We start from the raw sequence: 17729 nt of genomic DNA, 5'->3' as shown, positions 1-17729 counted from the left end.
CTGCCTGTTACCGACCCATTTCCCTCTTGGATTCTACCGGCAAGGTGATGGGTCGGCTGCTTCTTAAAAGACTCCAGGATTGGGCTGAAAGCAATCAAGTGGTTTCCGACCTACAGTACGGCTTTCGAGAGGGACTTGGGACAGTGGAGCAGGCACTAAACCTTTCCCTACTGATAGGTAAATACGTTGGGGCTAAAAAGGGGAGGTTGCATTTAGCATACGTCGACTTATCGGCGGCATTCGATTGCGTTTCCCATAGTAAGTTATGGAAACTCCTTTTGGCTATGGGGATAGATCCTCTTCTGGTGAATTTTATTCGGAATCTCTATTCAGGGGCCTCAGCTAAAGTACGGTACGGTCTGGGGGGGGAAGTCACAGCATCATTTCCAGTACTTAAGGGTGTCAGACAGGGATGCGTTTTGGCCCCCTTTCTTTTTAATCTATATACAAACGGTTTAGAAGCTGCGATGTTGGCAGGAAGCCAGGACCTACCAGCGATTGGTCACCGTTCGATACCCGCGTTGCTTTACGCGGATGACGCGGTGATCATGGCCAGGACCCCACGCCAACTCCAACTTCTCCTCGATAGATATTGTGACTTCATGGCAGCCCTCGACTTAAAAGTAAACATAAAGAAAACGTTTGCCATGCACATGGGGAAACGCCTTAGACATTCCGGCTGTATCCAGATAAACAATACCACCCTGGAGACTGTTACTGCATACCCCTACTTAGGTATTCTGATAGACAATACCTCTAGTTGGGGTCCCACCCTCCAGGCCAGAAAGTTGGGGCTCCTCAGGACTACAACAGCTTTGGTCAAATTCGCACAAAAACTAGGCCAGCGCCCTTCCCGGGAGTTGATTCAGATTTATGGGGCCAAGTGCCGTCCAGTGGCAATGTATGGGGCAGGGGTCTGGGGTTACATCGACACGGAATCTATCCAAAAAATAGAAAATGCTTTCTTGCGGTACCTTTTGGCCGCCCCCAAAAGTTCACCAATTTACGGTTGCCACATGGAGTTGGGGGAAGATTACATTTCAGATCTTATTGCAATCCAACCAATTCTTTTATGGCATCGTCTTTGGGTTACTCCAGAATGCAATCTGACTCGGCAGCTCATCTCTGACTGTCTCACCTTAGAAGGTTGGAAAAATATCTCGTGGCTGCTGTATGTTTATAAATTTCTGAAAGATGTAAACCTGGAATCTCTTTTCATACTTCCTGAGTCTTCAGCGGACATTTCACGCAAGAATTTGAAAACTGCGTGCTTATCTCATCTACGTGAACTGCGCCTAACATCAGAGATCTCAAAGCCCACAAATCTCCATCTTGCCGCTGTACAAGTCTCATTAGGAATTCAGCCATATTTACTAACCAGTGCCACCCATTATGAAAAATATCTTTTAACACGATTCCGGTTTAACACTTTCTATCGGTTGATTACCTTCCCGAAGACAAAAGATTGGTCCAGAAAATTAATTCCGTGTCCCTGTGATGGCCAATCTGAACAATCATTATTGCATGTAGTCCTATTTTGTAGTTATTATGATTTTCCACGTCATAAGTGGATTTTACCTTTACTAAAAGTCATAGGCTTACGCCAGTGTCGTCCGGCCCTTCTTGCATTACAACGTTTGGACACTGAGCATAGCATCTTTTTAATATCCAGTTTTCTAAAAGCTTGCGTTAAATATCGTGAAAACTATGACCTTTCTTAATTCGCCAGATTGTAATGAATTAAAAGTAATTATGTGTTATATACCTGTTGTATTTACAATCAATGCATATTAACTTTTTCATGATTTACTTGAATATTTTTAATCTCAAAACTTTGTTTTTAATTCTTGTATACTTTTATGGTTACAAATTTTGTATCCGAATAAAGTTTTAATTGATTGATTGATTGATATGAATGTGAGTGAGAGACAGCAGGAGTGACACTGAGTGTAACTTTAGGTAGAAATAGCCAGAGTGAGTGAGAATAAGTGAGAGCGAGTAAAAATGAGTAAGTGCAATTGAGTGAAAGTGATTGAGTGTGAATGAATGAAAATAAGTGAGACTGAGTAAGAGTGAGTGCACCTGAGTGAGAATGAGTGAGAAGAGTGAGCGACAATAAACGAGAATGTGTGAATGAGAATAAGTATGAGTGAGTGAATGTAGGTGAGTATGACTGTGAATGTGGTGTTGTGCTGTGTCTCTGCCATTGGCCCTTGCCTACTGAAGGTAAATCTTGATTTCTAGAGGTATACGTGGTATAAAGCTGACACTGGCATAGGTGATTATTAGTATTACTGGCACCTGTGACAAAATCCTAGCTCTGGAATATCAGAGGTAATATGTGGCAAATGGCACTAGTAATTCTTTGCAAAAGGGGCACTTGTGGCAAAATGCTGGTGCTGGCACATTGGGGTTGCTTCTTGGCATATGGAAGGACAGCATGGAACATTGAATGGGAGAAACCATGACTAAATGCTCGCCCTGATGTGCTAGAGGTAAATTCTGACATACCCATGGTATGTGGACACCATCAAAGGCAACATTCGAGCACCGCCATATTTACAATGATTCCGACCGAACTCTCCTAGAAGATGATGGACTCTGCACTTGCTCGCCATAATTTGAGACAAATATTAAAATGAATGCCCTCCACTTTCAAAGATCAACAGCCCTTATTGTCACTGATGTATTTCTCTAAATCTCCCTCATACGAGGCGAGTTGCAAAATCAGAAATGATTTCTGGGAGTTCTCTTAATGGGTGCATTGCTTAGGAGATGTAGTGATGTTTATTTGCTTTCCTAATAGTAGATGTATACATGTTGTAGTAGAAATAAAGCTTCTCATTCTTGCTGTTCAGTTTTTTCTTTTATCTTTAAAGACCCCTTTTTTTTAGCGTTTTACTGCCTTTGGATCTGTGAAGAACAAGTTCATCTTTCATTTGTTTTCTGGGATTGTTGAGGCCAATGACCAATCTTTAAACATGTAGCGCCTAGAAAGCGTAGTGTGGTATCCATGTCATAGATAATGATATCATGCCTGGGGAGACCTTGGAGTGATATATATGTCAGACTAGAATCTTGTGGAATGGAGCGGAGCACTTGGCCAGAGAAGCTTTTGAGAGCTGGCTGGGTATTCTCTCCTTATGCTGGAATAAACTACTTTCTCTTCCATCAATCCTGCTGTGGACCCTTTCATTTTATTTCTGCCTGGGGAGATTCCTACACTGGCGTAGTCGGCAGCCACAGGAGAGAATCCCAACAATCCTGCATAATTCCTATCAACTGCATGAGAGGTTTGGAGTTCCTGTTCCAAGATCTTTTCCAAAATCTGGTGAGAAATCTCTTTTAAACTATTCTTTAGTAGATGTGCTCAGCGAGGTCTTTACGGGACATTGTAATTCTATTGTTTACTCATAGATCTGCTTAGCCAATGGTGCTCATATCGCGAGTCACCTTCACGCGGACACTGACCTGTTGGGCGCGTGCTTCCTTTCTATGCTGACTGTTCCTTTACCAGCGCACCGCCCAGTGCTGATTTCCATTGCGGCTTCCTAGTCCCTCATTTGGGCGGCTTGTTCCTTCTGCCTCCTTTATAGAGGCTTCCCGGCTCAGGCTCGGCACTTTGGTGAGCTCCCCGAGCGGGCGTTTCTTTGTCGGCATACAGCTCGGTGTTTATCTCCATTACAGACTTGTGGTATCTCTTATTTAAGCAGCTGGTTCCACTGCCGCCTATAGAGAGACTGCGCAGGCTACAGCGCTTTGAATGGCTTCGAGAGCAGCCAGATGCATTTCCGGCACTGCTCCCCTTCGGGCAGGCTCCCTTAGCGTGACACAGTCACGCATTAAAAAAAAAAAAACTAGTCTGCTGACTTGCCTGCACAGTAACGGGCACACTTATGATGTAGCGCTTAAAAGTTTGAAAATTGTAGGGGTGCGTTATATTCACTGTTAGTCGGCACCCGCATATAATCAAATGTGTACTCAGGTATTTTGTGTGCAATGTATTAAGAATTGTATAACCTATATCGATTTCAATAGAAGTGCTAGCTATGTACAAGCACGTAGTAAATGTGTTAGAAGAATGCATAGAGTTTAGCTTACATGAAATAATGTGATGTTAGAAATGTGTAATTTAGAAAACGTGTCTGTAGACTGTTTAGTTTAACGTACATGAAAGAAAGACGTAAATGTCAATACTGTGATTTAGACATGCTTGTGTAACCGAAGTAGTGGCCAGAATTCGCATATATCGTTGAGGCGAAAGGCCTGGTATTTTCTTATGTTAGCCAAGGGCAATAGGCCAAAAGGGATTTATGCTAGTAGAGGTTTTAGGCTGTAGTAAATTGCAAGTTAAAAGATGCGAAGTATGTCTGCCTTGCATGATCTCACCCCAGGTGCAAGGACAGTTGCTCGTTAGTAGAGAAGCTCTTTGTTCACAAATTGACTTATGTAGTAAAAGCCAGACATGGGAGTGCATTGGAATGTGCCAATCGTAACTCCTAGTGCGGATGGCGTCTGGGACTCAAGGCCAAGCGATGGACGATGGAACTGGACAGCGCTCTGTGGAAAATTACTGAAAGTCGACCCCGCAGAAGAGGAGGCGCAAAGGGCGTGTTCTGAGATTTGGGGTTCTGTATTAGGGACAGCGCCCCGAGGGTGGAGGCAGTTCAGAGCAGCCCAGAGCAGAGGAAGGCTAGGCGGAGAGATAGAGGGGGCAACTTAGATCATGCTCTCTAAGTGAAGACTTCTTAGGAAGTTTCACTCTGACACCTTTTACTCGATGAGGGTCTCAAGGGATTGCTAAGTAGGGATGTCATCTAGTACAGAGTAGGGACAGAGATGGTATGGTTCAGTGTCCCTAGTATCGACATTTGCTTGGTAGTTTTCTACCTCATGCTTTTAGAGATTGTGCTTTTAGTTATTTTTAGCCGTATGCGGATTCTTCGTAGAGTAGCATTTGTGTTAGTGCCTATGTACTTGTTGTGCCTCGTATTGAGGACTTTGTATCTTCAGATCTTTATGCTGATAATAAAAACCCGAGAGCCAAGGGATTAAGTCCTTGATGATGTCAATTTGTAGACTGCATTCTCTGTTAATGGTGTTTATTCCCTCCACGCTATTGGGCAAGTAAAAAGTTCCATCTGACCAGAGTGGGTTCTAGTAGATAATTGCGGGATACTAAAATGGGCCGGAGCAGTTGGTAGCAAACGAGGATGGTTTCTTTCTGATAGCGAGGGAAGATTAGATAAGGATAAGTGACCCTTGAGGCCCAGAGACGATAAGTGATGGTGAATCATCAGATAGCGAGCAGCAGACGGCAGCAGATGAGCATCGACGGCGAGTAGCAGCGCGGCAGAAAGCAGCAGTTCCAGGAGTGAGTATGAACATAATGAGATGTTGTAGATTGCGGTGTTGATTTGTTGTGTGATGTCTTGCGGAGTTGTTGTGTATGTCGTGTGATTGTGAGATCAGGCTGTGAGCGCGCGCAGCCCGGGAATTGTGGTGTAGAAGACACCTGAGATAGATTTTGTTGACCACCCAAAGGAGATCGTGAGGTACCATCGATCACCTGGACCGAGATAGGGGGAGCGAATGCGTGTGTGTATGGCAACTTAACGCTGGTCGTGGGTTGTGGTGTGAGGATCGGAGTGTCAGTAACCTATCAGAGGCGATCTGTCTGGCCGGACGGGGGCAGACGGGCGCTAATCGAGGTCAACAAGGTCGAGAGACTGTGGACGAACAGTCAGAGGCTGTGGACGGACAGCCAGAGAAGTAACTTAATCGGTTATTTCAGTGTATGAATGGGACGTGAGCAAGCGTGAAACGAGTTTGGAGAAGGGAACTGCTGCGAACGAAGGAAGGTGACGTCAGAGAGTGTCGCGCTGTGATAGGCCGGTTGGTGTGAGTCGCGCTGTTATTGGAGGATTTGAGAACAAGAAGTAAATAGAGCGCGAGATCGAATTCGCTCATCATGAAGTGTCTTAGGGCTTTGCGAGAGTTGTGTAGAGGCGATAAGCATGTGGTTGTTCGTGGGGGAGAAGAAGCCCCTCCCGAGGATACCCCGGCACATTACATGGCAAAGAATGTGGGGTTACATACTATAGTTTGGATCGAGAATTGGCACAAGATTACACAAGGTGAAGGGGAACTAGCTTTCCCGAGGTATGGCTCATTTAGACTAGCTGTGCTGTACCAGCTGAAGTCGGTGATGGGGTCCTTAAGACCCTTGCCAAGACCAGCACAGTTCGAAGCATTACATGCGTGGATTAGAGCAGCGCATGATAAGGAAAAGGGAAGAAGTCAGGAGAGGATGAGGAAGTCGATTAGGGCATTTCAGGATGCCAAGTGGGACGCAGCGGAGAAAAGATGGAGAGTGCAGACAATTGAGGAAGAGAAACTGTATCCCTTACTGATAGACTCGACGGGGATAAGGCATGTGAAAGCACAGGAAGAAGAGAGTGACTCTGATGATGGAGTATTGCAAAGATTGTTAGACGAGAGACCACCCCCTTATAATCCAGACGAAGTGGATGATAGGTGGGGTGAGAGGGGAGAAACTAGAAGGGTAACACTACAACCCGAGACCCGAGTGGAAGGGTTGGTTTCGTTTGAAACAGCGAGTTCACAGGGTCAGTCGGAGACCAGCGGGAGGATTGAAAGAGAGATGAGGTTACCGGATGCATTGAGGGTACCGGTCACCATTGGACCGATTGTGTCGATATACAGTCCGGAATCAGAGGAAAGAGAGAGGTCTGAACGAGTGGCAGAAAGAACGAGGAGAGAAAGCGGGGAAAGTGGGTTGGAAGGGGCAGCGGCCCGACCTCCAAGCCCTGTACAATGGAGTACACCATTAGCAGCGGTGTCAGATACATCTAGGGGCGAAGAGTACCAGAGATCGGAGAGGCCGAGGACTCTGATGGAGTCGAGATCAGATTTAAGGTCATGGGTACCGCCAGAGAGGCACCTGAGCTGGAATAAGGGCCAAGCGGGGAAAGCTCAAGATGACTTTAAGAGTCATTCTGCTCCCATACAAACACCAGAAGAGAGGAGAGAGAAGGAACCAGAATGCGAATATGATGAGGGACGTGGAGCAATTTGTCAGCTGTTGAAAGGAGCCTTGAAGGCAGGGATGATAGACATAGTAAGGCTCAAGGCAGAGGTGGATGAAATTATATATGGAAGTTTACCGCTTGAAAGGATAGTAACATACAGTCCAGATGAGCTGTTCTTTATAGCGAAAGATGTGACTCGTAAAGCACGAATCGCACATGAAAAATTGAGAGGATTGGCGAAAGAGCATGAGGTGGATTTATCCAAGACTAGAGTGTTGCAAGGAAGTCATAGGATGCATTATACTGAGCGGGAGCTGGAGGAGAAGAGGGTTGTTGGACTGAGGTCACATACTAGAGAACTGATTCTAGCCATGCGGCCATGGTTGACGCTTGATAAGTGGGAAGAGAAATGGTCAAAGAAAAAGACCTCAAGGGGAGCGGAAGGAGGAACTCCGGCCGAGGGATTGCTATTAGCAAAGACCTTTCCCCTTAGGGAAGTGGCGAATGGAGGATATGTGCATGTACCATGGAGCAGGGGCGATTTGGCATCATTTACGAATGATTTTCCCAGGCTCAGGGAGAAGCCTGCAGAGTGGTACAAGCAAGTTGAGCATTTAGTTAAGATCTCGAAGGTGTTGTGGATAGATCTGAACACCCTATTCGATATCGTGGTTCCGGGAGATTTGTGGAACGCATGTAAAATCGCTGTTGATTGGCCGGATTATGAGCCTGAGAGGAATATGATTACAAATGGTCCGTCGCCAGCAGTGATGAGGCTGTATGAGAAAGTAATTACCTGGTTGAAATCGAAGGTTTCACCCCAAGACATTGATTGGGTGAAAATAGATAGGACAGTGCAGGAGCCAAAGGAGACAGTACATGAATTTTATGAGAGACTTTTGAAGGCTTTTAAGCAGTACAGCGGCCTAGATGAGCTGGAAATGAAAGACATGGGACAGTTTGTGTCTAAGTTCGTGCTGGGTTTGAAGCCCGAGGTCAGTCTCATGATACAGCAGCATTTGATCTGTTGGCAGAATAAGCCCGTGGATGAGATCTTGCGGTACGCCAGGTACTGCACGGATGAGATTGAGTCAAAGCACAAGAAGATGAAAGATAACCTATTGCTCATTCAGATGCAAGCTGCTCAGGGACCGCCGAATGGGGGTCCAGTGGTGCGGAGACAGGGAAATTATCAGACAGGGAATCAGAATGTGCAGGGTCAGGGAAGGCCGAGGCCCGTAGACCCTAGAACAGGCATAGATGTAGCGATCTTGAAAAAGACGACGGCTTGTCACCAGTGTCACCAGGTGGGACACTGGAGGCGCGAGTGTCCCTTGAACCCCTATAATCAGCCGCAGATGGAGGAAGGAATGGGTCAGGTCCCTGGGGCGGAACAGGTACAGACGGTGACTGTACCGAGAATGATGCAAGGGGGGACCGGCATCTCGCAAGTGCAGGTTCCCCAGCCACCCAGGATACAGAACATACAGCAGGGAGCTCGGACTTATTTGCAGATGCCCATGTTCGAAGTGGGAGAGGAGAGGGATGCAGATTTGCTGGCTCGGTTGAGTTTAGGCCAGGATGACGATTGCCTACTTAGAGCCATTTTAGAGGTAGATCAGAGAGGACCCTTTGTGGAAGCAGAACTCGATGGCCACCCTACTACCTTTTTGGTTGATACGGGGGCTACCAGGTCAACGATAAGATCAGCAGTAGTTCCGGGAGTAGCCCTTTCTGGAGAAAGCATACAAGTGGTTGGAGTGGCGAACAAGAGGCTAGTGAGCCCCTTGACAGAACCGATTCCAGTTAGGATAGGAAACTTTAGGGATCGACATCAGTTCGTGGTGTGCGATTCTAGTCCTGTTTGTTTGTTGGGAAGAGACTTATTGTGTAAGCTCAATTGCACAATCTACTGTACCCCGAAAGGAGTAGAGGTACAGACAAGTGATGATGACGCGACCTTTAAGGTTGCAAATCAGCGGGTGTGTGTGGAAATGTACCCAGCTTTGACCGTGGAGGAGCTTCCACAGGACTTGAGGGAGTCAGTGTCGCCTGACGTATGGGATCTAAGCGGAGAGGAGATTGGCTTAGTCAGGGGAGTGGAACCAGTGAAAATACAGGTTAAGCCGAACGCGGAATTCCCGAGAACACCTCAGTATAAACTATCGCCTGAAACAATTGCAGGGATTAAACCTGTGATCGAGTCTATGATTAGGCAGGGAATACTGGTGGAGATCAGGGGTAGTCCATGTAATTCACCCATTATGGGACTGCAGAAACCAAGTGGGAAGTTCAGGATAGTGCAAGACCTGCGGAAAATAAACGACATAGTTGTTCCATGTTGTCGCGTTGTTGAATTTCCTGGGAGAGAATGGTCACAAGGTGTCTCCAAACAAGCTACAATACTGTTTACCTGAGGTGCAGTATTTGGGGCACAGAATTGAAAAGGGTAAAAGGAAGGTGTCTCCAGATCGCATTGATGCGATTCTGAGAATGCCAGTTCCCTCGACGCAGAGGGAAGTTAGAATGTTTTTGGGAATGGTGGGCTATTGCCGCCAGTGGATCCCAAACTTTTCCTTTGAAGCGAAGCCTTTACAGCGGCTGACGCGAAAGGATGTAAGTGATCCGGTACCATGGGACGATGACTGTTTGAAATCATTTCTGAGGCTGAGAGAAGCCTTATGTAGCGCTCCTGCGTTGGGAATGCCGGATTATAACAAGGCATTTGCATTATTCTGCTGCGAAAGAGAAGGTTGCGCATTAGCAGTGTTAACTCAGAATCATGGAGGTGTCCGTAGACCAGTTGCCTATTTCTCAGCTACTTTAGATCCAGTAGCGTCTGCGTTGCCCGGATGTCTCAGGTCCGTTGCGGCAACAGGTGTCATCATCGAGAGATGTGAGAGCATTGTGATGGGTCATCCTCTTACTGTACATGTGCCACATTCTGTTGAATTGTTGATGACTAGGACTAAAACCCAGCACCTCACGAATGATAGGCTGACTCGTTATGAGCAAGTTATCCTTGCAGTCGATAATGTGATATTGAAGAGGTGTGCTGTTTTAAATCCTGCCACATTGTTACCTGTTCCAAATATAGATGATAATGAAGATTGTGAGGACCATGATTGTCTCGATGTGACTGAACTATGCACCAAACCGAGACCTGACATTGTTGATGAACCGCTCCCAGTGTCAGATGAGATTTTCTTCGTGGACGGTTCATGTTTAAGAGACAGTGTTGGTCGATTGAGAGCAGCGTTTGCTGTATGTACCATCACGGGGGTGGTTGAAGCCGCTTGTTTAGAAGGAGTACACTCCGCGCAGGTGGCTGAGCTCATTGCTCTGACTCGTGCCTGTTTGGCAGCGGAAAAGATCCGTGTAACTATTTACACGGACAGCCAGTATGGGTTTGGTGTGGTTCATGACTTCGGACAGCTATGGTCCCAGAGAGGGTTTATGACGTCTTCAGGTTCTCCTATAAGAAATGGGGATCATGTACGGAAACTGTTAAAAGCATTGCAAGGTCCTGATGAAATTGCTGTTGTTAAATGTGCTGCACACACCAAGGGAAATGATTTTGTCTCATTGGGTAACAATTATGCTGATGAGGTAGCTCGATTTTGTGCAGAGCAGGGATGCAATTTTACGGAGACCCACATTGAGGAGACTGGGGAGGAGGTGGTGTACGGTCAGATGTTAGCAATGGCAGACTCATGGGAGGAACTGAAACAGCTTCAGGAAGGGGTCTCGGATCAGGAACGTGACAGCTGGATACGAGCTGGATGTGAGAAAGGAGATGTGGATATATGGGTTTCGAATGATGGACGAACAGTGTTGCCGGAAAGTTTGTTGACTCCCATGGCGAGGTTGATACATGGTGCTGTACATCTTGGTAGGGATGCAATGATGAGAGTGTTTCGTCAGACTTGGTACAACCCGAAGTTTCGGGCAGTGGCTGAAACCGTGTGCCAGCGGTGTGTCACTTGTCAACAGATGAATGTAGGGAAAAGAACTGCTGTGACGTTGAGTCACATAGGGAGGTCAGGTGGACCTTTCAATAGGATGCAGCTGGATTTTGTTGAAATGCCGAAGTGTAATGGGTTGAGATACATATTAGTGATAGTATGTGTCTTTTCTAGGTGGGTGGAGGCATACCCTACACGCAGGTGTGACACACTCACAGTAGCAAAACTATTATTGAGAGAACTCATTCCAAGGTACGGGTTCCCGACGTCCTTTGAATCGGACAGAGGAACTCATTTCCACAGCGAAGTTATGAAGTTGCTTTGTGCTGCTTTGAATATAGATCAGAAATTACACTGTAGCTATAGACCGGAAGCTTCAGGGATAGTGGAGCAGGTGAATGGAACTCTGAAGGCTCGGATGGCGAAAGTGTGTTCGTCTACGTCTCTGAAATGGCCTGACGCATTACCTTTGGTCCTTATGAGCCTTCGAAGTGTGCCAGATAGAAGGACTGGGTTGTCACCCCATGAAATCCTCATGGGAAGAGCGATGCGTTTGCCTGCCATACCTGCTACTGCTTTGATAAATATCACTGATGATATGATCCTGGACTATTGTAAAGGCCTTGCTGACGTGGTCCGTTCTGTGTCTCAGCAGGTGCAGACAGCAACGGTTCCAGCTGCGAGTGACCGGTGCCACGACTTGGACCCAGGCGATTGGGTCCTAGTCCGCAAGCACGTGAGGAAGAGTTGTTTGGATGCTAGGTGGCGCGGCCCCTTTCAGGTGATCCTCGTGACGAACACAGCCGTCAAGTGTGGAGGTTTACCGAATTGGGTGCATGCTTCTCATACCCGTAGAGTTCCAGCACCCTTGGAAGATACAGCCCCTCTCGAGAACGAAGATCCCAGAGAGCCGACAGAACCACCTGAGAGGGCCAGTCAAGCTGTAAGGGTTGCTGAAGCAGCTGATGGTGCACTAAATCGAGCTGAGGAAGAACGTGAAAGAAGTACTGACCCTGAAACGGGCGAAGGAGCAAGAGGTGCAGTGGGCAATACGGAATCGAGTTCTGCTGAGGAAGAGGAAGCTAGTGCAAAGGGTATCGAAGGGAAGACCGGAGGTGCCACCGAAGCAGAAAGGGTTTGGCCCGCAAGACAGAAACGGGTAAACCTGAGGTTGGTACCGGACACAGATCTTGCACCAGTTTCGGAGGAACCAGAAGAAGAATCAGGCGACGAGGAGCATCCTCAAGGTACTCTGAGAAGATCAAAGAGAACTAGGGTGCCAAGTCGGAAGTACGCCTCACCAGAGTGGGCATATCCAGTGACTGATGCCAGGGTTACCGAGCACGGGAAGATTGAGGTCGATGACATTGGTCAACAGTGTCCCGCTCCAGAGAGTGGAAGTGTTGCTGAAAGTTCCGGGATTGGAGATCGAAGGAATTTTGACGATTCATATTCCGAGTCCGCCATTTCTGAGTGTCATTCGAGGTATGATCTTGGACAATTTAGAGTTCCCGACGTTCACAGCTGTGCCAGATCCACAAGAACTGATTATCCTTAAGCTCGAAATATTGCAGGGAGTCCTGGAACTGTTGGGACCAGCGGTTATGTTAGATTGATTTGAGAGGGTTGAAAGCAGAGAAGAAGATAACCTAGACCCGAGCGGAAGAAGAACAAAACTAGGGATTTTTCCGTTATAGAACGAAGAAAAGATAGGGAGGTTTGCCTAAGTTCACGAAAGAGACATTAATGAGAAAGAGACTTACCCTTTCAGAGACTGTATTGGACACTGAGTATATTCCGAAGATGGCAGATCCTGCAAACACACATCGTAGGGCTAAATTGATAATAGGCACATTGATAGGAGTCGTGATAGTCACTATATTTGCAGTAGTGATTAGCTCATACATGGTGGCTCACAGGCAAGAGGGGAAGGTTCAGGGAGCACCCACACCTATTACCCCAGGGCAGAGTGGTGTCAGTATCAGAGAACAGGAAATATCGAAGTTGAGGGATGATCGCAGACTCCACATGGATTTGTCGAGGGGTGATTTTAAGCTTAACGCGTATGCAAGGTTGCTGTATGAGTATGTTGATGCGATGGATGTGAAGGATTGCTATGTGTGCATGCAGTTGCCTGCTTCAGTGGATGAGGGTATCAAATATCATCATCTCCCATTGACATATGGGATTTCTTGTAGTTTATTACTCAGTTTATTTTACGATAGGAGACAGTTCGAGTATTTCTTTTCAAATTTTGATACGGTACTTCCTGAAGTTCCAGCAATTAAACATCTGAATAAGTATGACTATTATAAGAAAGAGGACAGACTCCTGAAGTATTTTAGACCGACTGTGAAGCTGGATACTGCGCATGCTCACAGGAATAACCTGACATGTGCGTTGTCTGAGACGGAGAAGAAATTCATTGACCAAGTAGAAGACAGGTATAGGAAATTGACCCAGACACGAGACACCGGAGATAGCCCAGTAGATTGGACCGAGGAGGAGAGAACTCATAAGTCTAAGGGAAGCTATGGACCAATAGCGTTAGATGAGGTACAGAGAGGGAATTTGTGTATCGGACGGCCTCAGTCTGATACGGATAAGGTCGCAGTAGGACATAGCACCTGTTCTCAGACCTTCACCATGGAAGCCTCTGTTAAGAACTTTATGCAAGGGGTGGTACAAGTAATTCCGACAGTGTATTATGTATGTGGAAAGAATGCGTATGTCAGATTGCCTGCAAATTGGTATGGCATATGTTATTTGGCCATCATATTCCCGAAGATTTATCATACAGAGGACTTGGAGTTGCTAGAGACGAGACAACAGTCTAGAAGACGTAGGGCTGCAAACGCAGGTGCAGTGATTGGGGACATATACGGAGCAATGATACCTAGTATGGGTGTGGTGTTGAATGACGTGAAGATCAGGAGGTTGGCGACCGTAGTTGATGAGTTGTCTATGAACACGGCGAGGTCTTTGTTGTTGGTGGCTGGAGAGATGTTGTCGATACGGAATATGGTTATGCAGAATCGCCTTGCTTTAGACGTGTTATTAGCCAAAGAAGGCGGAGTCTGCAAATTATTGAAGGTTCAGGAATGCTGCACATATATTCCAGACAACACGAAGGAGATAGGGAAGTACATAGATAACATCACGACTATTCACAAGGAGATTATGGATTTGACGGAGGAGAATGTGTGGGAGAAGATTGGACAAGGATTTGGAAGAGTGGGAACTTGGTTTGCGAATCTGGGAAGAGGATTTCTGGGATCAGTGTTGAAGCCAATTATCATTGCTGTGGTTTGTGTGATTTGTTTGTGGGGATGCGTGAAAGCATGGAAGTGGTATCAAGGAGGCAAAGTTGAAAGAGCTCTTAGAGCAAACGAGAAAAGAAGGGCGAAGTTCCAGGAGCAGCAATACGAGAGTCTTAAGAGAATGGAGGGAGTTCGACATGGCAAAGTTATGACTAGCGCGGTTTGAATCAGTTCTAGAGAAGAGAAATGTAATGGTGTGATGACGGATGTCATCAAAGGGGGGAACTGATGTAGCGCTTAAAAGTTTGAAAATTGTAGGGGTGCGTTATATTCACTGTTAGTCGGCACCCGCATATAATCAAATGTGTACTCAGGTATTTTGTGTGCAATGTATTAAGAATTGTATAACCTATATCGATTTCAATAGAAGTGCTAGCTATGTACAAGCACGTAGTAAATGTGTTAGAAGAATGCATAGAGTTTAGCTTACATGAAATAATGTGATGTTAGAAATGTGTAATTTAGAAAACGTGTCTGTAGACTGTTTAGTTTAACGTACATGAAAGAAAGACGTAAATGTCAATACTGTGATTTAGACATGCTTGTGTAACCGAAGTAGTGGCCAGAATTCGCATATATCGTTGAGGCGAAAGGCCTGGTATTTTCTTATGTTAGCCAAGGGCAATAGGCCAAAAGGGATTTATGCTAGTAGAGGTTTTAGGCTGTAGTAAATTGCAAGTTAAAAGATGCGAAGTATGTCTGCCTTGCATGATCTCACCCCAGGTGCAAGGACAGTTGCTCGTTAGTAGAGAAGCTCTTTGTTCACAAATTGACTTATGTAGTAAAAGCCAGACATGGGAGTGCATTGGAATGTGCCAATCGTAACTCCTAGTGCGGATGGCGTCTGGGACTCAAGGCCAAGCGATGGACGATGGAACTGGACAGCGCTCTGTGAAAAATTACTGAAAGTCGACCCCGCAGAAGAGGAGGCGCAAAGGGCGTGTTCTGAGATTTGGGGTTCTGTATTAGGGACAGCGCCCCGAGGGTGGAGGCAGTTCAGAGCAGCCCAGAGCAGAGGAAGGCTAGGCGGAGAGATAGAGGGGGCAACTTAGATCATGCTCTCTAAGTGAAGACTTCTTAGGAAGTTTCACTCTGACACCTTTTACTCAATGAGGGTCTCAAGGGATTGCTAAGTAGGGATGTCATCTAGTACAGAGTAGGGACAGAGATGGTATGGTTCAGTGTCCCTAGTATCGACATTTGCTTGGTAGTTTTCTACCTCATGCTTTTAGAGATTGTGCTTTTAGTTATTTTTAGCCGTATGCGGATTCTTCGTAGAGTAGCATTTGTGTTAGTGCCTATGTACTTGTTGTGCCTCGTATTGAGGACTTTGTATCTTCAGATCTTTATGCTGATAATAAAAACCCGAGAGCCAAGGGATTAAGTCTCGAGTCCTTGATTATGTCAATTTGTAGACTGCATTCTCTGTTAATGGTGTTTATTCCCTCCACGCTATTGGGCAAGTAAAAAGTTCCATCTGACCAGAGTGGGTTCTAGTAGATAATTGCGGGATACTAAAATGGGCCGGAGCACTTACACCATGTGTTATCTGCCTGTTCAGTGACGCACTTATACCTCACCTCTGCTCAATTTTATTACGCTGGGATACAGTTTGGTTGGATCTTGCTTGCTCAGTGATAGGCACACTTATTCATTCCTTGCCTTCTCATTGCCTGTTCAGTGTCAGGCACACTTTCTGGAGCTGCTTTTGTGTTGTCTAACTGTTCAGTGACAGGCACACTTGTCCAATGTTACTTAGAATTAAAGCTTTACGCACAGTTTTTTGTGTGCATGTATTCTTTCAGAATTTTCCAGTTAAAAAGAACAACAGTGATTTACACTCTTTTTAATGTAACCCAATTATTAACTTTAGTAATTCGTTTGGTGTGTTTTGGAACTCTTTTGGGTAAAGGTTTATTTAACTCAATTGTTTAAAAAAAATGCAAAGCGTACCTGCACCACCTTTTTTCCTCATTACTCCTGGTGATCCTCCCATGAAGTGGCAAAAATAGAAGAACGTTTTTGAAAGATATGCAAAGGTATGTGGGGCATCTTTGAAAGCTGAATGAATGTCTTCTTTGCAGCTTCATTGCTTTGGCTCTGAGGGGCAAGATATTTTTGATCATCTCCCGGATCTTGCCACTACAGAGGCTGAGGACTTAAATGAGTATGATATATGCATAAAAAAATTGGACAAACATTTTCTACCTAAAGTGAGTACTGTACTAGAGAGGTATCATTTTGCTTGGAGGCTTCTAAAGGAAGGTGAATCTGTTGAAAGTTATGTCACCTATTTAAGGAAACTAGCTTCCTCTTGTAAATTCAAGGGTCTGGTTGATGAAAGAATAAGAGATCAATTCATGTTGGGATGTGAGATAGAAAAGGTGAGGGAGGAGTTGTGGATGAGAGATGAGCCTTTGTTGGATGAGACTTTGCAAGTTGCAAAAAGAGTTGAACACTCTATGAAATGTGCGGCAACAATAAAGAAGGAAGAACACCAGAGTGTACAAGTGGTGAAAGAAAGAGTGAAGAAACCTAATGTGAAGAATGAAGAGTGAGCGGTGAAACGGAGGGTAAACTCTCGCAAGTGTTACAGGGTGTGATAAAATAGGGCATCTTGCTAATGACAAGACGTGTCCTGTCTTGAGAGCAAAGTGTACCAGGTGTAATAAAAAAGGACACTTTGGGGCCTGCGTCACTTTTGCGCCACCGGTGCGTCACTTTTTGTGACGCACCAGTGGCGTAAAACATGCGCCATGTTGCACCATATTTACAAAGTGACGCATCTAGGTAGATGCGTCACTTTGTAAACCCCTGCGCTACATTATACCTGCGTCAGGTATAATGTATGCAGGGTGAGCGTTCCCACGTAAGTAAAAATCGTAGAAGTAACGCAGTGAAATCTACGAGATTTCACTGCGCCACTTCTAGGGTGCAAATGCGTCAATATCTTGCGCCTGCCTCACAACAGGCGTAAGACTGACGCAGGCCCTTTCACATGGGGCTTGCCCCATGTGAAAGGACACATTGCTGGAGTTGCGTCACTTTTGTGACACACTCCAGCAATGCGTCACTTTTGCGCCTACAGATACGTCAGAAATACTGACGTATCTGTGACTCCTTGCAACATGATGCGTCATACTGTAAATATGACGCATCATTGGAGTCGCAGGGAGGGCGCAGTGAAAAGTGACGCATCACTGCTTTCACGCAGTGATGCATCACTATTCATAAATGAGGCCCCTTGTGTCAGTGTGCAAGGCAAGAAGCGTCAGTACCTGTGTCAAACGGGTTACAGTAGGTGATGATCCACAAGGGGGTGATCAAGAAAATGATCCTCCTGATTTTGAGTTTGGGCAAATTCTTTTACATATAGGTTGTAATGACAGGAA

This window comes from Triturus cristatus, chromosome 6 (assembly GCF_964204655.1).
Source record: "Triturus cristatus chromosome 6, aTriCri1.1, whole genome shotgun sequence".
Lineage (NCBI taxonomy): Eukaryota > Metazoa > Chordata > Amphibia > Caudata > Salamandridae > Triturus > Triturus cristatus.
This window is presented reverse-complemented; position numbering follows the sequence as displayed.